The sequence below is a fragment of the Pseudopipra pipra genome, chromosome 3 (genome assembly GCF_036250125.1).
Source record: "Pseudopipra pipra isolate bDixPip1 chromosome 3, bDixPip1.hap1, whole genome shotgun sequence".
NCBI classification, from domain to species: domain Eukaryota; kingdom Metazoa; phylum Chordata; class Aves; order Passeriformes; family Pipridae; genus Pseudopipra; species Pseudopipra pipra.
The window spans coordinates 5,928,902-5,952,760 of record NC_087551.1 but is presented as its reverse complement, the minus strand read 5'-3'; the positions used below and the strand labels follow the sequence as shown (position 1 = coordinate 5,952,760).

Here is a 23,859-nt window from a genome sequence, read left to right as displayed (position 1 = left end):
GGCCTGTTCTTAGGCTGTGTGAGAAGTTTTATTGAGCACCTCAGTGCTGTGATCACCCAGGGAAAGCAGGGAGATGGAATAACTCCGGTCACTCCCAGGCTGCCGCACCCAACACCTCAGTAAAAGCACGAGCTGTCACCTGGGATTTCTTAGTTATTGAACACTAGGAAAACCCATACCACACACAAATAGCAAAACCTGCTATTTTAGCACATGAGGGTACAACGCAAACGGGTGGTGAAGACTCTAGAGAGGGAGAGGCACCATGAGGAGGCGTGAGGGGAGCCAGCGGCCCCTCAGGACATGGCGGCTCCCCCTTCCCTGCCTCTGCGGTCCCTGATTCATTCCCACTGCCAGCTCCAATACCCCAGGGGCAACGGCAGGAGTCAAAATACCTCAGAGAACTGGCAAAACCCTCCTCCTGGGCTGAGACCATGGCGGTCCTATGGAGAAGACGCAGCCTCAGGCTGTGGTGGGAACGCCAGGGCCCCAGAAGAGCGTGAGGAGATTTAGCTCTCTGACCTGGGGCACCCCGGTAAGTGCAGCGCAGCCACGGCCCGAAGAAGTGGCTTTATAAACACCCTCTTGAATCAGGGGTTTTGAAATTTAGGGCATCACAAGGAAAAAATTGGAACAGAAACAGCCGCTCAGGCCCATCATCCCTGTTACGCTGGGAAACACCTCACATTCCCCCATAGACACCGGATCCAGTCCAAGGGTAGCTCAGAGTCCTGCGCTGGGCCTGACCACAAAGTGGAATTTATGTGGTTTAATCCAAAAAGACATAGTTTTGATTTTAAGGGAGGTCAGTTGGGTTTCATTCCAACCCTTTTGTAGATGTTCTGATCCAGAATGGAAGCTGGCATTATTTATTTTACCTCATTCCACTCTGCTTCACTTTCCTAGCTACAGCCATTGAAATTCAGAATAAAAGTGTGGAAAATTATAATTGATAGCAATAAAGAATAGAGCAGAGGCAGATACATTCTACAGATTTCTTCTATAACTTCTGGGGGTTCCTTTTCTTTTTAATTTTATTTTTAAATACCATTTCAATGTTTCATTTCCCTCCCTCCCAATGCATCTTTCCCTATTACTCATCTCTAAGCTTTGCCACTCTGGTTTTTACCCTCCCCACTCCAGCATGCTCAATGGTCCAAAAGGATTTCTACCTGTTTTCACACTGTAGTATCACTGGTACCAGTGACAGCCTCATCATTTACCCTGCACTGAAAGATGGGAAAAGTTCAGTCCCTGGGTAAGCTTTCTGGCTCCTCACTCTAATAACTAGTGCCAGCAACACAATAAAATTTTATATCATTTTTATTGGATCCCTCCTAAAGAATTATAGGCAGAGCGCTGGCTTGCAGAGCAGATGTGTGAAGTTGCAGACAGAACTGCATCTGTTTCCTTTTGCCACAAATTGTTTTGTATAGATCCCTGTTGACTAGGAAATTTAACATACTGTCGCTGTACATCACATGTGTAATAAAATCATTGTTAAACAAACGCATTATCTCCTTCTACTCTCCTCCACTTATTTCTAATAACAAACTGACTTTACTTCCTCTAAATCTCCTTCTTTCTCATTCCCCAAAATCGATTTTTCTTCTAGGCCCAGTTTTCCCTGGAGCTGGGCTAGCTCCAGAAGTTTGATGCTGGCTTTCATAGCAGTCCTGGGAGTAAAGTGAAGGTGGGGAAATATCAGTAAGAATCTGCTGCTTTCCACTAAATAAAAACATATTTGTCACTATATTTCTTGTGTTTCTTGATGGGGCTTTTTTTTGTTTGTTTGATTTTTAAAAACTCAAAACCTGTTGTGTATGAGCAGAGGAGAAACAAGTCACTGACCAGATCCAGATAAAGAATTGAAAAGAAAAGCTGTCTCAGAGCTGCAGAAAGTTGCCAGCAGTGTTTAATCTCCAGGCTGGGGTGATGCCCTGGTTTGGCTGTATGTGCTTTGCAACCTCATCCTTTCCTGGATCACTGCAGCCACTCCAGTTTTCAGGCTGTGGAATACACCAGCTCCCAGCTGCTGATTAACACAGAAAACAAAGACATCTGAGAGCTCAATGCCATTCACAGGCAAAACCAAGCTTATTTTCTCATATTCCCAGCAGAAGGAAAATTATATGATAACGTAACATAAATCCTCCAAGGTAACATATATATCTTTGGGAAATAGGTGTTTTCTGAGGGATGGGGCCACACCAGCTACAGTAGCTACTCTGCTTCTTGGCGTATGGCTACACAGTAGGGTCTGTGTCTTGGAAAGCAGAAAGCCACACTCTGCCTGCACCATCTCACACAGATATGGTGCAAAACCCTACAGGACTGCTCAGGACCACGGCTGTACATCATTCCCAAAAACAGCATCCCCTCCTGCCATCTTCACAGAGAGGCACTGCTGTACCAGTCAAATATTTGGGTACAGTGCCAAGTTGGGAATGCACCTGACACAGACAATAATGAGGGGGATCTGATGGGATTATGACTGAAAATCACATCAGTAATAAAAACTACAGAAGGAGTCACAAGCCCTTTAAGTGGCTCTGCCTTATTTGCATTTTCTTATGTTGCTTGGAAAACTTAATGAAGTTTATCTTCTGTCATTAAGTTAAACTAGCTCTGTGGTAGTGCTGTCAGAGCTTCACTAATTAAAAGTCAGCCTCCAAGTGCTTAAAGCTTGTCTACACTTGAAAATTAATTCGGTTTGAGATAGCATATAAATTTAAATTGCAGCAGCCATATTCCACCTAAATTAAGATATTTATTTTGTAAGAAGGTTTTCTTTGAACTTGGCTCAAATTGAAACTGATAGAGCAGCTGCTTCTTTACCCCATCCTGAACCAAGAGATCTGTGCATAAGAAAGGATTCAGGGATATCTCTTGCTAAGTATCCCCATGCATAGACAAGACTTGGGATGGCTGACGGACAGCACTTTCTTTTCTGAGTGCTTCTCTCTGCCTTGTGCCTTACCAGTTAAGCTAAGGCTACAAACTATGTGCTAAGCTAAATTCATATATAATTATCAAATTTGTAAGGACCTGTAGTGCTCAAGCAAGGCTGCTGCTACAGTACAAAGCCTAAATATGAGAAATTAAATCTGGACTAAAATCTCTCTAAGAAAATAAAATCTTTTTATGTACAAGCAAGTTTGGAATAGAGCAAAAAGACTGCACATAAAAAAAAATAATCCCAAATGTTCATTGTAGGAATACAATTATCAACCAATTTAAGAAATGGGTAGAAAATGAACATGAGGGGAATATATAAAATAAAATTCTTTTACCATCAGGGACGTTTTTCCAATTACATTCTAAGAGGCCACAATAACCAAGTCATTTGGAAACATCAGGGCTCCTGAAGAGCACAAAGTAAAGTTTTCAGTCTTCCTTTCTTTCATATCCTGCTCTCCCAGATGCATGTCTAAGACTGCATGTTTCCCCAGTGCTTGCCAGCAGAATAGAAACAGCACTTAACAACGTTGGTGCCAGGGAAACATATCCAAGACAAGAACTAGGGAGGACATGGAGCAGCATAACATGCACAGCTTGACCCTTGTCATCGGATCTGGATGATATTCACAGGGTAGAAAGATGCAGAAATTTTGGAGAATGTTGAAGGAAAGTGGAGAGCTATGTCTAGCAAAAAGTGTTCTTCATGTGAAAAGAAACAATTTGGCAGTCCTTGCAAGGGTGTCTGACCATTCCGCTTCATTTGTCTGACCAGGTGAAAATAACAGCATTTTCCCCCTTCTACATGGAAAGGAAAATTATGTGCACAGTGTGAATAGAAATGGACTTTACTTGCTGTTCAATACAAAACAATTTAATCATCATCTACTCTACAAAATTGCAGTCCAATTTCCTACTTGGCCACTACCTATTTTTGGTGGGAGTCCTCCAGCATCTTTTGTTAGATGTCTGAAGTGGATTCCCCCTGAGCCATTGGCTGATGGTTCCAACAATGCCACCTTCCTTTGACACAAGTAGGAATCTCTGCTCTGGAGGGGACACTGGTAAAACAAGAGCTACTCTCCACCTGATAATTATTTTCTCCCAAGTAATAAGAAATAGCCTGAAATTGCTCCAGGGGATGTTTAGATTGGATATTAGGAAAAAACTCTTCACTGAAAGGGTGTCAAGCACTGAAACAGGACACCCAGGGAAGTGGCTGAGTCACCACCCCATGAGGTATTTAATACATGTGTAGACATGGTGCTTTAGGGATGTGGTTTAGTGGTGGGCTTGAAAGTGCTGGGTTTATGGTTGGACACAATGATCTTAGAGGTATATTCTGACCTAAATGATTCTATGATTATGGTTCAATAATTCCAAAGAGAGATTTTGAACGCTAATAAACAAAGCCCTAGAAACACCACCATAACACAACCTTCACATATTCCATTATTTCCTTTTGTTCTGTCTCTACCTTCATTTTCTTATGTTTTTCTCAAATAAAATGTTTATTACCTTGGGTAGTCTTGTATGGACAGTGCCTGGGATTACCCTGGCACTGACACTGCAGGACCGCTGGACCTCCAGGAAAGGATATCATCCTCCTGTGAAGGTAGGAAATCTCAGGTGGTTGTTGTCCTTACTCAAAATGCAGCCACAAAAGTTTCCCATGTCATGAAATTAATTGGGGAGAGGGGGGAGGAACACCAAATACTATTGCCCTGAGGAAAACATTCAGGAGGACTCCTACATATGGCAGTACATTTGTGGGTACACATATGTGCAATTCCATGTGCAAGCACTCACACAGAACAGGACCACACAGTTGCTTTCCAGCATAACCTGAAGGACAATATAGGATGCAACTGGCAATGGTCATCCAGCTGGGATGAGGTGTTCCTCCCGCTGGTATCCAACCGCTCGCTTGAAAATGAAACGCTTGGCAACAGAAATGCTCCACAGCTGGAAACCACGAACAAGTCAAAGCAAATAAACAATCCCAAAATGAGGTTTAAAGCAGAGAATAAAAATCAAACGTCATTTGAAAATGTACTAAAATTGGCTGGTGTCTAAGGGAGCGTTTAGTGGCTCAGCACTTCTCTGCTGCACTTCAGAAATTAAGGAGAGAAACACAGAAACAGTCTCAGATGTAGCAATAAATAATGGACACTTTCAACACATAATTTGCATTTGAATTAACTAGGCTGGCTAAATTAATTCATCCATTATGAAAGGAGAATTTTACTGTCTATATTTTCAGGCTCCCTACTGTGCTAAGTTAAATGGGCACTGAGGCAGGGACTACCGGCTTCATAGAAATCGCTACTAAATAAGTTTCCTCTCAATTATTATCTAGTTCACACAGTTTGGAAGCCTGGTGCCAATAAAAACAATTGTCCCAGGGTCTTGCCTTTTCTCCACTGTTTGTACTGCTGAGGGTGAACAGCAATGGCAGCACTTTAGGGTTATATAGGCCTCATTCAGAGGTTTTTTTCTTGAAAGATTTTTCCAGGCCTTCCTCCCCAGAAGGGCTAAATCATATAACCAAGGTTATTTTGCATTCAACACCAATTTAAATGTTTGTGAGGCTGAGGGGTGATTTCCTTGCAACACTATATGAATTCCTCCCTTGAGAAAATTTGAGATAACCTTAAAATATATAGTTGATGCAATATATGACAATACATCATTAATTATATAGCCTATAGCATCAAGAACTAACTGGAGGAAGACATAAGCCTGGGGACTTATGGACTAATCAATATATTACACTATTCTTAATAATGCATTAACATTGTGTTTGCAACCATAGACAAGTTACATTTTTCATGAGCTGCACCATCAGGATTTTCAAAACCATGCTCAAAATGCCAAAAGCATGTGACGAAAGGGAAAAGAGAACTCTTGTCATCTCTTTGCAAACAAAGAGTGGCAGAGAAGGAAACCAGTTTGTAATTCAAGCCATGTCCAGGGGAAGGTCACATCCCTCTGCCCACACCACGTCAGGAAAGATACACCACAGCAAACTCAAAGGCCACCGCAGGCTTCCCAAGGGATACACTGTGGGCTGAGGGAGAGGATCTGAGCAGCGAGGCTTTGACGGGAGCACAGTTCACCAGCAAAACCTATTTAAATTACTGACACTTTTCCCAGTGTCTGGAGAAAACTTGTTCTGCTCGGGGAACAGGAACAAGCAAGTGATGGACGGGCACCTGGCAGCACTGCCCTTTGCTAGCGAAGCTTTTAACACCTTCTCTGGAGTCAGAAGCTGTATCTGGTAGCTCAGTTCACATGGTCGGGTCAGGACAGGATGGATTTTGGCAGAACAGGGATAGTCTCCCAGAACAACTACATTGCAAAGTAGGAGGTGTGCCCGTAGCTCCCACTTTTCCAAGCTTTGTGCCCCATACCCTGGTCTACCTCCTTCCTTTCTCCAGGGAAACAACGGATTCCAGCATCACTTTTTGTTTTTCCCCCTAATTTTCTCATAATGGAAAAAAAAAAAAAAAAGACTCTTGCTGTGCCAGAGTATTACTCCATCAGCCCACAGGGTTTCCTCACTCCACATGGACCATAACAGCAATGTGAGGAGGAAGAAGGAAGAAAACAGGAAGGCAATAAATTCATGCTGCACTCCTTGCAATGGGACTATGATCTGCCATCTGGAGAGCTCTGGCACCAAGAGCAAAGAGTTAGAAACATTTAAGCTCTTTCTTTAGATTGCCATGATGAAACAAGCTGCACGAGTCAATGCCTACTAAAAGCACCCAAATGTTTTCCACTGTCCTTCCTCACTGTCTATCGATTTCTTCCATGCAGAGAGCAAACTACATTGCAGCAGAAAACTGCATTGTTACAGAGAGTCCAAAGGGACTGTCTCCTTCCCTGTCTGCTTACAACACTGAGAAGATGGAACCAGGCTTTGTGACAGTCTGTCCGTGCTGCCGGTGGCACCACCGATAATAAAGAGGATACTGTGTATACACTTTTCTCAGCATTAAACATAAGAGGCAAGAGGTGTTGTCCTGTAAGTCACATCCTTCAAGATCTAAATCCATTTACAGAATTGCTGGGGTTTCTTCCCTTGCTCTTAGTTCCAGAGAAGATTAAAAAATTTACATCTAAACAGAATGAATTTGAAGACCGTAACAGGATGAGACTGAAAATATTGATTTTCTTATTAGTGGGATGTTACAGCACAAAGCATCCACTGCTTGCAGAGCAAGGGTAGACAGACATCCTCTAGAGCACCCAACACCCTGGAACCTTATGGGATAACTTTTAAAAGCATCCACTAAACAAGGAGCATAGAAATCACCTGGATGAACACAGTTAAGCTGCTTGAAGTGATTGGCAAATGATTGACTCCTGCAAGGGCCGCCTTTAAACCAAGAGTGAACTCTGACAGCACTTGGGAGGAAAAGGGAGGGAGCAGATTCCCACTAAAGGGAGTGTCGCCTTCCGAGCTGGAGGCTGATGGTGATAAAAGGGATGTTCAGACACATCATAGCTAGAAGTCCGAGTTTTTAAATTTTTGTGAGCTGATACAAATCAGAGAGCCTTCAGGGAAGCGTTCAAGTACCGGGCAATGCAATATCAAAGATAAGAACGACTGAAAGTATCTTGCAAATCACAATTATGAGGACAGGCTTTCTCCAAGATTCACTCTAATTTTCAATGGATCGATATATAGGATATATTAAATATTATTTATGCACCCGTTGAGCCTTCTAATCGAGGGCAGAAATCCTGCCTTTCCTAAGCTAACGTGAATAAGGTAGTTTCCTTCCATATCAGAAGCGTTTCAGAAAATTAATTCTGTATCTCTGAAAAGGTCATTTATTCAAGGAAGAGTGACAGGTGCCATAAACTTACTTGTATGTCACTTGTATGTCAGTTCAGCTCAACTGAACACAAAGCAAATCAATTCAGCCTGGTCAAGTATAATTACCTGCTGGAGCAGGATACATTGCCTTGCATTTATTATTAACAATGCTTCAGAAGCACTAAATTCAACAGCAATTTTGATTATTATGAGGTTGTACACTGCTCTTCCTTCCCAAGTGCTTTCTTCTCCTGGAGTTTACAACATGATTCTTACAGTATAATAATTTTAATAGTATTTGTACTCTGTCAGCAATTAATTTCCAGTTATGCATGAACAAATTATGAGGTCCAGATAGATTAACAGGATTAAATTTTAGTTGGAGGGGAAAAAGGCTGTGTGTTTCTAGGAACTGGAAGCCTGTCTATGCTCACAGGACTTGAATTTGGGGGCTTATCTCCTCTTTCTTACCATTGCCTTGAAATACTTTTTTTTAGTATAGATAGAATACACACATTCTGGGTGAATTGTTTCTGCAGCTCTGATCACCTGTGGTTATAAAAACCCTCAGCACTCACTGCTACGCTCTAAGTGTCATTTCAAGGACATAAAAGTTGCACCACAACAATTTATGGGTGAATAAATTGACAATGAATAAATCTTTGCTTTTCAAATAAGTTTTTGTTTGTCATTCTTTCATTAAACAAATTAATAGAAAATTAAATATACTTCCCATTAAACTATGTGCTATACCAGAGGCTCATTAATGTTATTGTAGATTTCTCACCACTTTCTGGTATCATATTGTTTGGGGAATACTGGATGTTTTAATCCAGATGTTTTTTAATCTCTTAGATAAAATGAGAACAATGAATGCTTGTAAACAGGATATGCATTCAATCTAAAAGTCAATTCAATAAATATTTATGGATTTATATTATGTTTATAAAACTCTGAGACAAAAGAGAAAGGTTTTAGATTATAAAATGGTTGATGGCAATAAGTCAAAAACTTCAGCCAAATTAGGCTAATATTGTCAACACACACACAACAGTCCATCGCAAAGTTAGGAAGGAACTGATCTTTGAAGGAAAATTCAGAACATCCCTGTACAGGCAAAGTGCCTCCTAGCCTACAGCACAATTGTGTGCTTACACAGTGATGCTTATGTCACTTTTATTTCTGTATGTGATGGCAAAAGTGTTCTGCTATAATAAAATTACATTATGATTTAATAAGAAAAAAATTATTAGAAACAAACATAAATCACAAAGATAGAAACATTACACAACACAGCTAACAAATTAAGAAGGTTGACCTCATTGGACTCATTGCTAAACCACCCAGCAGGCAAATTTGACAGCATGCATCAGACTACAATTTCCCTGAAGCCCTTCCAGAGCATCAGAAACTACCAGAATTCCCACAGAGTTCTCTAATCACAAAGCTTTCCCGGATGCTATTCAGCATAAGATGTGTTTAAGGAACAAAGAATGTAATTCTATACATTGCAGAACACCATTTGTCTTATTTTGTAAGGTCCCTGCTGAAGTCCTGGCTCTCGAGGTAGTGCAGTCAAAATCAATTCACACCTCCATTCATCGTGCCTCAGGGATGAATGGATGCAGTCCATGTGTCACATCCATAAGAGCCACTTCCATTATTCTCCAATCCCCCCAAAACAAGTATAATTCAGTTGATTTTCTCTGTGCTTCCGAGAAGGTTACAAGGGACAAAGCTGGGCAAAATGAGAGAGCAGCACCCTCCTTCCTGGTAGAGCTCCAAAGGCAGGAGGAGTGGGGAGAAGCTTGAGTTAACAGAGGATGCTCATCCACAGGGGTCCCTGGAGCCTGCAAAGATCTGTCTTCCTAAAACTCTGGCTACTGCAACACCAAAGGAATGTTCTTTTAGTTTTTCAGTCTTTATCCTGCACTTACATATTTTTATAGTTTAATTGGCATAATGTTCTTCAGGAACCACTTTCTTATTTTATTCACCATTAGATGCTCCTAAACTACGAAGACCTCTTACATCACCCCAGGACCCTCCTATTTTTACCATTTTACTGAAAACAATGAGCATTTTCATTAATGTAATTCTACCACCAGAACTAATGTGTTCACCAGAAAAAAAAAAAATCAAGCTATGGGGAAAACAACACTAGATTATTTTTATTTTTCTGTAAAGAAAATATCAATAGTATCTAAATAAAACACTATATATCAAGAGTATCTAAATAAAATACTTCATTCCAAAGCCTGGACTTGGAAATATTTTGGTGGTTTGTTTGGGTTTTTTTTAAGTTTAATACTACTGCTCTTTAGGGGATAAACCCCCAACCAAACACAACTTGCTCTCCCAAATCATGTTGTTTCACTGTTTAGATCTCAGCACTTACTTCATATGTGACAAAACACTATTATTCTTCTGATTTGCATGTCATCAGAATATGAATATATTCATTCAGACCTAATAGACTGCATGTAAAAGGACTACATGTTCCCAAATATTCTGCTTATTCAGTCACATTATAAAAATAGAAGAGAAAGCAATTGCCTGCCTTTCACACAATTTTATGTAAGCTGCTATAAAATTTCCAAAGCTTTTTAAATAAAGCAAGCATTTCATACATATAGTGAGCAACAGGAAGCAGAAATATCATTGACCTGGGAATGCACAGACTGAAAAATTTCATCAGAACAACAGTATGGACTTCATGAACTATTTCTGTGATGGATTCTTTTAGCTGTTCAGTGCCAGGATCTACAAGGCTTAAGGGATTTCACCATCTAGAGGTAGACTTACTCTCATATACCTTGAACTCAGTTAAAACAAGCTCAAAAAAATTAGATCACATCATTTCAGGTGTTTTCACATCAGCTGAAGACAACAGTGGCCTCCAATTTAGCTTCTTCCTTTAAAAGCAGCTTTATGCTGTGGCCGAGGTTAGGGTCTGGTAAGCACCTATGGATTTAGTCTTTTCAAGCTTTGTGACCTGAGTTAGAAACCATGCTATTCCTCAAGATGCAATGTTGGGTTTCCTTCTGCCCTTCTGAAAACATAATTCATGCAAGAAAGAAATGCCTTAGAATTGCTAAGGAAAAAAAAACCACCAGGGGCACACAGGCTGATACCCCTGACATTTAATTCCCATCTCCCTGTTCTCCCTTTGTGAAATCAGCACCTTCACACTCTCAAATTAAATTAGACCTGATAATCTCCTAGTCTGACACTGAAGACAGCACAAATGCTCCAGGCTCAGGATGGCCCTCTCCTGCTGAGGAGAAGACTCAGAGAAGCATATGGAGGGTGCACTGGTGTTGTGAGCCAAAACTCAGCCTCCTCATTTTCCATATTTGTTTCCAAGCTTTTCCTAATCTCTATTTCTGCAAATATTTTTTTTCCCCCAACAGAAACTCCAGCTTGGAGGATGTGTGAAAAGATGATATAACATTTCACAGGTGTTAGCAAAATAATTTTACAGATGACATTGGTAAAAAACAGAAATGGTTCTTTGATGTTTTGATGAGCTCCTATCTCCATATTTTTCCAGCAGCAGTAGGGCTCTCATTATTTCTGTAGCACCCATCTGGATTTTAAAAACACTGAGTTAAACTATAATTTTTTAAAGAAAAAAAGAAATTTATAGCCTGAGCTCTAGTAACAAGTCAGGTGCTGTCATCCAAACCACAGAGAGGGGAAGAAAGAGGTGCTACCACAGGGACATTAGGTACAAATGTCCCAAAACAACTTGCATTCTTCAGACATGGATGAGACTAGGGCCAAGTTCACAATTACTTACATATTTTGCATTGAGTCATAATTAGCTGCAATATATATACACTTCACTTGAAACCAGCTATGAATAGATGAGTAAGTGCCAGGGACTGCCATCTGCTCCCTAAGCCATAATTAACTGCCTGATTACGAAATACATATATATTTATCTAATTAGTTTTAATAGCCCTGCTTTAGCTGGCACTGCTCCAAAAATAAGGTGAAGAAGTGTGTCCTACTACTTGACAGGGAGAGGCTGGAGATGTGAACAGCTCCCACAGGGAGCTGCCCCAGAGGCCAGCGTGGCTCCAGTGAGGGGGTCAAGAAGGGGCGCCCAAAACAGGGAGCTGCTGCCCACCGGAAAGTTTCACAGGACAACACACAGGGCATTGCTAAGCCAGGCCCTCTTTGCCTGTGCCAGTGTGGGGCACCATGCAAAGCTTGTTTTGAGTCTCAGAAGAAACTCGTGGTGCTGTGGATGACAGTGAGATGTGAGAATCCAGGGCAGCGGGTGCACAGACAGGCACAGCTGTGCCCCACCATGAGGGAACATGAACCAAATACTGCTTCTTGAAGCAATTAGAGATCATGATTATTTGAGCCCATATAATTCTTCTGGCAACATTGCCCAGAAAGACCTTCTATGGAGATTGGGATGCTTCACTAATTTATTCAGGATAAAAAGAAATATCTCTTAATATACATTTTTTCCCACTTCTGTTTGCAGCATAACCAGTGTTGCATCTGTTAATTTCTGGGTGAGCAGCATTAAGGCTTTGCCACAAGACTGATTTTGTCATAAATTCCATGTTTTGATTGCAGACTCCAGTGCTTCCTGGAGCATAAATGGATTTAGGGACAGATTTTAAAAGTATTTCAGATGCCACAGGGTACATTTGACATCGATTTCCAGGGAAGCTGGGAATTCAAATGCATCAAAACCCAGTTATTCAGCCCAGCTCCACTGAATCACTCACCGAGTTTCCAAGGGCTGCAGACTACCTGAATTTTGACTTCAGATTAGGAAGCCCTGCCATTTTGGTCAACATGGGTAGTCTACCCTTGGAAAGTCTCCACAGAAGGAACAGAAAAGTTGGCCTGCAGTTTCCCCACCCCTCTTTATTGCTTTATGATTTTACAGGACCTATCTGTCAGATTCTCTCCTGCACACCAACAGCTCACATTATTTACACCTCTGGATGTCTGGTATCTCCCTATTTTAAAGCCTTTGCTCCCTTATGAAAGCAGTCAGGTCCATCCATGGGTTAGAAAAGTAATGGGAAGCCCCCACAAGGTGCACTACTAGGGCTCAGGGCTTCTCTGTGCATATACCATAAGCTGGAGTCTATTCCCACAGGGGAACAGTCATACATTGCAGCAAGCTGCTGTAGGAGCTTGCAGGCTTTCCATAGCATTCCCTGACCACAGCTGGGATTCCTGCTCTGCTCATTCCCCAGAGATTACAGCTGCTTTTGCACCACCATGCTGATGCCACCAGGACCCATCACCTGCTCCCATGTCATTTATACAAGAGAAAAGTCTGTCATCCCAGGCAATGATTTTTACCAAATCCATCATCAAAAGCCTGGCAAATGAAGTGTGACAGACTCATTCTCACTTAATGCCAGGTGACAGCAGTGATGGTGATGTGACTGTCCCACAGCAGAGCAGGTACATTAATTTAGTGACACATCCACCTAACTCTGTTCTTCAGCTTTTTCCCTCTCCACCACCCCCCCAAGGGATAACTAACTGTGGATGCCATTTCTTCCAGCCTGCAGGGTTAAAAAAAAAATATATATATATATATATATCCTCAGAAGTCTCTTTATTTCAGCAGCTGGGCTGAGATCCCCTGAGCCTCAGAGAGCTGTGTCTTTGCACGTTGGTGAAGGTAGAAAAACTCTGACTGCAGTTCCCTCGTGTTTCTGGGAGCTGAAGGCCCCTTGCAGGTCTGGATGAAGTATTATTGCTCCAGCACTGTGATTACATGCTGCACAAAGCTGCTATATTGCAAGTGACGAGTGGGAGGAGAAGGAGATCACAGCTCTTTTTTGGAGGAAATGAAGGAATGTAATTTTTCAAATGGAACCAATAAAATGAGACATCTCCCCTTAGAGCCAGTTTCTTGAACGCTGCTCACAGCCTCTCTGAGCCTCACAGCAAGACAACAGCTGCTTGAATAACAGAATACAGATTTCTGCTCTTCCAGTAAATAACGTGGAACAAGCTTAATTTGCACCTCTCCTACAGAATCCACCAGCAGTCGGCCACGCAAGATGGTTTTATCCCACAAGATTAAGACATTTAGCAAGCTAAAAAAAAAAAAACTAATTACAGAAAATACACTCCATCACCCTGGGCCTTTGTCTCTGCTGAGATACACACGGGACTCCTTTCCTTTGGTTGTAAACATCCTGTTCCCCATTCTTACCGTTGTTCACAAAATTAGGATCCCATTCAGTAAGACCATTAGGTAAAGCAACTTTACTGCTCTATTACTGCTTCTGCCAGTCCCTACCCCTGACTCCTGATGGCCTCTTTCCAGAAAAGTGCTTATGTATATCACTCTGTAGCCAAGGGAACATCCTCTTTGTGGCTTCCTGGGAATGTCACACACTGGGATTCACAAATGCACTGTTAAATCAGGGCCTACCACTTATGTGGCAAATTAACAGCATTGGGCTCCTTAATTACAAGCAAACCCAAGCAGATACTGTATGCCATTCACTGGAGCAATTTTGCAGGTTCTGTGACAACATTTATCACAATTGTCTTAAAAATACATATATATATATAAATACACATATACATAAATTGTGAAAAACAACTTCCTTTTTCAGAAACATTTCTCTGGCCCCACAGCATCAGAGGTTACAGTTTATCAGGATAAAGGGTACTGGAGTCTCACCCTGTACTTGGTGTTAGAGAGGGATGTTCAAGTGACAGGATCGCTCTTCACAATCATCTTGAATAAAATGGAAGCAAACACCTCAGATGGAAGAGGAAGGACAACTTTCCCCTCTGTTAATTTACATTTTATCATAGATTTCAATTATGCTGGCTACTGAAGCGTGTAGGATTCACATGGTTCTTGCTGCTGCCTCTACAAACAAGCAGAGCCAAAGCTGTGTGTTCCCATGATCCCAACAAAATGCTCAGGCTCCCTCTGCATGCCCTGGCATTGAGTTGCTTTCCTTTGTCTACCAGAGTAGATGGAGTGCTCTTCTCTTCACCTGCTCATTTTACCGTGTGATTTGGGAACAACCATCTGCCTTAGGAAGCCACATTACCTTTAGAAAAGCCAGAAATTCCTCAGAGTGCTGACCAAAGTTAAGCATTTCTGTTTGCCTCTTTCAAAACAGATCTGAGCATACATTTGCTTAGGGGGAAAACCCAACCCTCCATCTCTACACATACCTCAAATGCCCAAATAAATGCTCTCCTGCTTGATGAGGCTCTTTATTATAAAGCACCTTTAAGTTTCATTTTCACATTCTCCAGGCTTCTCTAAATGAAAAAGACCAGTGAGGGTAGAAACAGTGACATTTAGATGACTAGAGTAACAATAAGCTAACAGTACATTAATTACTACAAACTATGAGCTTTGCCATGCTCAGAAAGACCCTGCTGTGAGGGCAAGAGCAAACACCATTTCCCCTCTTGTTTGCTGCAGGACAGCACTGATGCACTGAGCAAATGCCATCACACACCCTTGCCCTGCAATGATTTTCAATTGCCTTTTTGTCACCTCCTTAATCCAGAAGCTGGCTTCTTGACAGTGGGCAATGAGGGTCTAAGTGCTTTCAGAGAGCTCTCCTAACAAGGATCTTTCCTTAGTCAAAAAATCTGATGACAGCGTGATGCCTTTACCTGTCGACATCCCTGACACCAACCACTTTTCTCATTGATCGAGTACTTCTCCAGCAAGACTTAACCCGGGGCTAAGCAGCTCTGATCTATGTACAGGGGGCACTGCAACAGGGCTTAGTAAAAATCAGAAGATACTGAAGAAGTTTGGTGCCATATTTTATCCCTAAATCTATGAATGAGCCACATTGAAAGCTGAGACATTCTCTGGAGCAAAACCAGTAAACCAAGGCAGGTTCAGTCACTTGAAGCTGTGTGGACACGAGGGCATCACACAAAATGCTACAAACAGCAGAGTCTTGCTGGGAAGCTGTGCTTGTTCCTAAAACTCTGGGATAAAGTCTAAAACTAGGAATGACAGATGAAAATTAATTGCCCTTCCTCCACAGGCACAAAAAGCTCCTTCTTGCACAAGGGAAACACCTGGTGAGTACAGCAGCTCCAGTGCTGTCAAACCTCAGCACTGCATGAATTTCTTTCAGACCCTTTTTAAGTGGCTCAAGGCTCTGTAGGAGGAAGGGAAAAGCGTATTTGATGGCTGGGGCAGAGAGGCTGGCGAGAAGACATGTGCCCTACTGCTGAGCAATTCCATCAGTGCTGCCACGGCGATAAAATGGGTAGCACAGCAGCAAGAATTAGCTGAGATTTGTGTCTGTAGCAAGTGAAAACCTCTGCCTGAAGAGGAAGATTGGGCCCAATGTAAAGGGGACTCTATTTTGTAGAATTGCAGCTCTGAGCTTTTCTTCCCTTTCCAATTGGCCTCCCTCTGTGCTGCTCCAACCATGTGCTTCCATGCTTGGCTATTATTAATCCTGTAAAGCTGTTAGGAACCCATTCACATGGGAAACACATCATCATCAGCATCTAAACTTAGGAACTTGAGGTAAAACCAAACCAAAACTGAATAAGAATGTTAGGAAAAAAATCCAGCCAAATTCACAAGGCAAAATACTCCCTTTAGCCAGCTCCATGCACATCTAATTAAGAGCTATTTAGCTGAAAGGTCTGGATTTTGTATTTTCACTGTCCCATAAAAGAAAAGATAAAAAAACCCCCAGAGCATGGAGCCTCAGCACTAGGTGAGTGACAGCCTGGGAGAAGTCACCTTCATTCTCAAGGCCAGTTACCCTCTTTTTCAAAGGGAGGGGAAGTTCTGACATCTTTTGAAAGACAGAACATGCTGCAGAAATGACCTTCCTATTCACAGTAGAAAGCAGGCCAAGGTAGACACATACACCTTTGGTCCCCTGAGGTTTTCCTTCATAACAGTGGAAATGAAGGGTTTTTACTCAAACAGGTTTCTTTTAACAGTTTCATCTGCAGACAGCCAAAAGACTTTACTAATTCTGTCAAAAAGCACCATTCACCCAGGCTTGTCTGTTCATTGAGTTTCTATCCAATTACACACACTACTTTCAGAAATGAAGTTATTGCAGCTATCCATCCCAAAAATATGATACCAGCTCTCAACAACTTCTGTTTTATATTTATGCTTGGACCATTGCAACTTGCTTAGCCTAAATTCTGGTTTAATGAAAACTGCTAATAGCTCCCCAGGTACAGCTGACAAAGTGATGAGCAAAACCTCCCTCCACAACAGTAACAAAGAATTTTGCTAAGCTGTGAACATCAAGGGAGGGCTTTTAACACAAGTATTTGAACAATATTAAAGGCCAAGGTCTTTCTCAAATACCTTCACCAAGTCAGGAGGTACAGGATTCATTCCCTTCCTGCTCAAAGAGGGTGTCTGTGTGTCACATGGGCAGGTTGTATATTTTAAAAGCCAGGGTCCCTTTTGTTCTTAGATAATAAAATTTGTTTCTTTAGACTAGTTATTATTAAAACAAGTTCTCCATAGAATTTGAACAGGGCTGGAGACAATTTCAGGAAAAGCATAGCATTCATGTTGGGTGTAGAAAGAGCACAGAGTGTAAAGCAGCCTTCTGCACTATGTTATCTCCTCATCAAATCTATAAACCAAGGGACTGTATTTTAGAAAAGAATTGTTTGAGAAATGGTTACACCTCAGGAAACTCAGCTGTGTTACTCAGAAAGTTTCAGTTCTTTCCCAGAGTGGATTTTGTGCAGAAATCCTGCTGTTTTACACACAAAAAAAGGTCATATTAGTAAAAACGGACAAAACCCTCTTAAGAATACCAAGCACTTAGTCTTTGAAATAGTAAAAGGGGAGAGATTCCTCATTCCTGTTGATCAGTTGTCCTTCCTATCCCAAAACTCAGCTGACCCCAGCTCATGGCATTGCTGTAGGGGCAGCCACAAGATTTGACACACTGAGAGTGCTGGAGCCTCCTTGTCCTTCCCAGCAGAGATAACCTGGTGGTCTCAAGATCTAGTGGGAATTTTCCCAGTCACATGGGTTTCTCCTCTGAAAAACTGCACTCAACACACATAACCTCTGGGAAATAATCGTGGAATTTATTTTACTGGAGTCACTTTAATCTTAACATCAAAAAAACCTGATGGAGTAAAAAAGGCTACAATAAATTGAAACCACAGTGAGTTTTGCCTTTGCAAACCCTCTTCATTTTCATCTTTCTTTGCCTTCCTTCAGGGCAAAAGAGAAGGTCAACAACTATGAATTTCTTCAAGGAGAGAAACTCTTTTCTCAGCCCTCTCTTAATGCCATCATATTGCCAAAGCCACAGGTTAAATGAGTTCAGTGACCTGTCTAATCACAAGGTATAACTTACAGAAGAAGCGACTATTCCACACTGCATCCATAAATGCAGAACCTGATTCCTCTCTGCCACCAAGACAAGTAGCATTCCATGTCTTTTCCTGCCCATGAAATGGCTACATTCTCTGATTCCCACAGAGGTGGCAGCCAGTCTTCCTCCCAAACCTCATGCAAAGGTGGAGGCACCATCCCTTTGGATGTGGAGAGGTACAACCCTAAAATGCCCCTCGCCAGCCTGCACCAGCTCTGTCACCATAGCTCAAGTTTCCTGGCTTGGCCCTAATAAATGCTTGTCCAAAGTGCCCACAGAAGCCACTTTCTCACAGTACAAAAATGCTTCCCATGATATATTTAGAAAGTTGCAGGTCAAAAGCACAAGACAGGTAAGACTTGGACACAACATAGTCTCCAGTCCAGAAAGCCCTGGCTTTCCAGGAGCATGGAAAGCACACACCATTGCATGCACCTTGCTTCTCCCACTACTTCTGAATGCAGTGTCAGGCATGGAAGAAAGGTGGAAAAAATAAAGAAGGTGGGGGAAAGCAGTTATTTTGGGAAGGACAGCTTACATTTTCCCACAGGGTCATCCAGCAGCACGTGCTGTTCACTGGGAACAGCTTTGCCAGAAGACAGCTGAGCCAGCTCCTAAACACTGCTTTTTATTTCTGAAGTGGCCCTCATGAGCCAGGACAGCTGTACAGTTAATTTTCCTACATAAACCATTCCCATGTGCATACATATGAAACTGCCCTGCAGTTGGAGCAAGTAGCTGTGATTTACCACTGTCCCTCAGAGGGCAAAGGCTGGCACAGGCAGAGAGAGCAACCAGCTCATCCAATGTGGGCAAGGGACACTGAGCCCAGGCTATAAACAGCTCCCAAATACCCTAAGGCTGGACTGCTTAAAACCTCGGTTGTGGAGGATGGTATCTTAAACTGCTTCCAAAAGACCCCACTCAGCGCTGAAATCCAGCACACAGCATCTCTGGGCTTCATCCACTCATGATGTGCAAATCCAACCGGGCCATGTATTTCTGCCCATATGCTCACAGTTGGGATCAAATCCTTATCTGAGAAAAGCATTTTTGGGTCCTTTCTGGCCTTTCAGAAAGCATCAGCTCACATTGCCTCTGCAGTTGGGGAGTGCTGGCAGAGGCAGGCACATCTTTGCTCTCCTCAGCTTGCAGCAAGGCAGATCAAGGGACTCAAAACCTCACATAGAGGTTTTGTAGTCTGTGTCTGGCAGGACTGGAGTCAAAAGCAGCCTTTCACTTGTAAAATTAGATCTGCCTGCAATGTTATCAAGCATTAAGTCTCCTGAAGAAAGGATGGACGTGTGGTCACATACCTCTTCTATACATGCACAGACCCAAAATGTTTGTTTTCACATAGAAATGGCAAAGGCAAGACAGATTTGTTAATTCCCATTCTTTTAAACCATTTTGAAGGCCAGAATGAAGCCCTAGCCTTCCTTTAAGGGACAAACACACCACCTCCCCAAGCACTTGCACCAAGCTGCAGCCCTCTGGTGATGAGGACTGGGAATTGCCCCACTGGGGTGGGTGCCCTGTTGTGGTTTCTGTTCACAGCACAGAAACACCACCCACGAACAATCCCCCTTTAAACAGTCCTAAGGTCACTAAAGCAACATCTACAAAGAAAATGCAACACCAGAAAGATGGTTGGCCCAGATGAGTTTAACCTACTCTAAAGCAACAGTCTGTAACTTTATCACTCCTTGCTGATAACATGCCAGCAAGGACATGCCACCACTCCCATCATCTGCCTCAGTTTTCCCCCTCCAGGCACAGCAGGATGAGGCAATGCCACACAGGTACCACTGCTTCCTGTGTTTCCATCTTCTGTGTTTGCTCTCAGCCTGCTTCCCCTCCTCACCCAGGCAAGAGGAAAGTAAATAGCTCTTACAATTAGTTTACTAAACATTCAGGAGGTGCTCCCTCATCCTTATCTTGATCTTTGGAGATATCTTTGTCTGGCATCTCCAAAGACCTCAGCCTGAGGCAAACTCTGGGCATGGAAAATGCCAGGTCTCCATGTCTGCTTGGAGAGCCATAAAGAGCAGTGAAGTCCCGGGCAGAGACAGGTAACTCCCACATAAGTCAGGTAATATCAAGTTCAGCTACATCTTACATGAATAATAAATATGGGAAGGAAATTTGCCTGTTTGACCAAATGTTGTCATTTTGCAGTTTGTTTAAGAGCAGCAAATTGAATTTGAAAATGCTATCACGAGAAAGATTAAAAAAAAATTAAAAATTGTGTAAATATAGCCTCGGGGGCTATTTTAATTTTCCCTGGGCCAGCTTGCTCACTCCTCAGAGTCAATGTAGATCAAAAGAATAATTAATAAGCTTTAATGAGAATATTGATTTGTAAGGTTTCTCCTATTCGTGTGAGTAGGGAGGGATGTGACAAGGGAAGGAGCTCTGCGGGCTGTAGCCAGAGCCTTGTTGGAGACTATAAACCTTCTCAGGGCACAGAGAGCCCGTGCTGGGATGGGGAAGGTGCACAATGCAGCAGTGTCACCTCTCACAGGCCCTGCTCCCAGCAAGGATCGACACCAGTGTTTCCAAACAACTCACCGTCTAATTTGTACTTATGCAAAGGAGCCGTCCCATAACACAAATCATCGAGCAATTAACATGCAACATTTCAGCACGACTCTCCTTTGCTTGCTGTTGAACTACCTTCAATGCCATTAATGAGAGCTAATTAAATCAATCAAGTCACCACCGCACTCAAACACCACTGTAGCTACTGAGCCGGTATGGGATTGGGAGCGTTTTCCCAGGCACTGTAAATATCAAGCTGCACATTTATCACGCTGTCCTTCCAGCCATACATCTGTTCTCACTGCTGCGCCTTCCATTCATCATATGGTGTCACTGTCCCTACCCCCAACACATCTAGGTGTCAATTAATTCTTCTCTGTGTGGCTCAAGTGCATCCTACTGAATAATCTCTATCCTAACATCCGTCCACAAGCTGTTCTCACCGGGGGAGCAGCAATGCTCAGCCACGTCCCCCAAATTACTGTGACCAGAACCTCTCTGTTTCTATATTGAGAGTTATTAAAACCTCAAACCACCTCCACACACTCGGATATTTTTCAGGGGAAGTAATGGAAGTTTGGACTTCCTCCTCTCCCCCGGGCTTGAAAAGATATTTGCAGTGCAATTCATCGAAATAAACTTTTCTGACAAGTGTTTCCAGGAAAACCCTCCGAGTGGGTAAATGCTGTGGACCTTCAAAATGCTTTTTATAACTGATGAACATTCAAATAACAAATTTATCTCAACATTTGCAGTATTAGGCAATGGCATTTCTGCTATACCAGCAGCCCATGTGCCTACCCACCATTACCATGACCGTGCAGGAGGATAAGAGTCTTTTTCTAAACAGAAGCATCGTCTCTCATTATATTACAACATTTGGTCTCTATTTATGTTTCTGCTCTGTCTGGCTAACTCTCCTTTTTATTTACAAATCAGCTATATTAATGTGCTTTAATTTCAACACTGGGTGTTTATTTAAGAGATGGATCAGTTGGCAAAGGGGAAAAAAAACCCCACTCTAACAGGAAGCAGCACCAGCTCTGACACCATATATACATTGGTCTTTGCTCAATAGTTTGTGGGTTTTTGACTTCACAAACATACCTGGAGGCATTTTTCATGTTTTAATTATAAAAATACTGCCTTGCAGTTTAGAGAGGGAACAAGTAACTAATGCATTAATTGCTTGTGCAGCCCTTGGCCACCACGGAGAAGAGAGATGGGGCAAAGTCTCTGCGTGTGTCCATCCCAGAGAGAAGGATACGGAGGAAATGCACAGGAGTGCACACAAAAGCAGGGTCCCTGGGAAGGACTGCACTGAGAATCTGGGTGGAATCCCACCCCAAAACAGCAAACAAAAGCAACCAAAAAAAGAACACCTCATTAGAAGTAGCGACACAGAGTCACAAGCCAGAAAGTTCAGCAATGGGTGAATTTACAGGTGGCTTTACCCTGACTCTGCAGCCACCTGAGGAGTAACCAGCATATAAACAACCCTTGTGCCTTGATTTTTCCAAACTCGGTGCCCTGGTGAAAAAGCAGAGTAATGCTCCAAAGAAACTGCCTTACACTCAGGCTGAACAGGGGATCGCTTCTTATCCCTCTGTCCGAAAGGCTTTCAGAGCCGCGTCTGAGCCAAACACACACCAGGAATAATAATTTGGATCATTATTATTAATTATTATAGCTGTATGTAAGATCCCAGCAGAGGTGATTGCCTGGGGATCCCTTTTCACCCACCATTCAGCTGTAGAAGGACCCAAGAGATTAAATTAAGGTGTTCTATGGTAGAATAGATAACAGTGCATCATCAGGAGTAGCCATAACAAAACCAAGCAGCATTTTGAGTCTCTGTCACCTCTCTGGGTACAAAAAAATGCAAGGTTTTTGTTTTTCTTTCCATCCCCCAAACCATATTTCTTCTACCACTGAGCAGAGAAAGTTAAAGGTATTGCAGAGGAGACAAGCAGGGCACATTCCTGCTTTAGCATTACCATCCACAGAGCAGCAGCTAAGCCTGCCCTAGAAAAACACTCAGGAGAGCTGACCATGAAATAGAAAAGTCTCCAAGAAAAGGTGGAAACCCCAATATAGTTGCAATATTTGATTATTCTGGTTTTTGTATGATGTTGACACTCTTTTCCTGGTGTTTGAAATTTTTTTTTTTGCCAAACCCACATTTCCTATCATGAAAGTCACATGGGGAACAAAATCTCACCCCTTGTGGTGATGACCACAGAGACATGATGTGCAAAAACCAAGTCCCACATAAGTGCTACATCTCAGAGAAGGTTCAGTCCTGACCCCACCACATCAATTTGTTTTTCAAGCCCCTAATACAAACTCCCTCTGAGTCTGTGTCCTGCTGCAGCAATTTTAAGGCCATGACAGGCTTGTTCATCAAATTGACTGCACAGGTCTGTCCAACTTCAGAGATGATCAATGAAATTCTTCCCTTAGAGGAAGGAGTCTGATGAAATTCTTGGTTTAATACCACAACATAATTTCATTGAGTAAATTCACGTGACTAAAAGCATTCTGTCACTTGCAGGCATTTCATCAGACACATACACAGAATTCTGGTGACAAAGTGATTTTTGTCAACAAAATACTGCCTGGCACACGTACAGAAGTTTGTTTAGCAGTGAGTGAGTACACAGCAAAGGCAGGAATCAGATCCTGAAGATTATGCCGTTACAAAAAGGCAAGAAGGAGAGAGAAATTATCTGTTTGGTGCCAGACTGTGGGAAGTAGTTTACGTGAAAGGAGAAGGAGTTTACAAGGCAGCATCAGTTTCCCATGGGCCTTTACCATCAGCATAAATCAAATCACCAGCACAAAACCACGGTCACATCGCAAGGGTGTTTCACTTCCTACTCCACTTTTGATCCTACAGTCGGTAGATCTGTTTAATGTGTTAATTGCAAACTCCTCTGGTCTTTATCCAACATTTTTTCTGTTTATTGGTGTGTCTGGCAAAAGAAACACGTGCATGAGGCAATGAAATTCTTTTGCCTTTTGCGTAGCATCACGCCTTCATCTAGTCTGCTTTGAAAAAGCACCAGCGGTTAGAACCTCAGCCCCAAGTCTGAAAACCTGTGGATATTGCAAGTAAAATCTCCCTCAGCCCAGTGTGGGACATGGGACATGGAA

General features: G+C 42.3%; 1 protein-coding gene and 1 long non-coding RNA gene across 3 annotated transcripts in view; one reads left to right on the top strand and one right to left on the bottom strand.

Moving 5' to 3' along the window:
• SPTLC3 (serine palmitoyltransferase long chain base subunit 3) overlaps positions 1-23,859 on the bottom strand; it is a 293,881-nt gene that overhangs the window by 164,572 nt on the left and 105,450 nt on the right. The window lies entirely within an intron of this gene.
• Positions 119-1,755, top strand: LOC135410786 (uncharacterized). 2 transcript variants are annotated; one of them, XR_010428877.1, is made up of 3 exons: positions 119-535; positions 1,144-1,258; positions 1,616-1,755. It is a non-coding gene; the product is annotated as an uncharacterized LOC135410786 (long non-coding RNA). The 2 variants fall into 2 exon arrangements; XR_010428878.1 differs by lacking the exon at positions 1,144-1,258.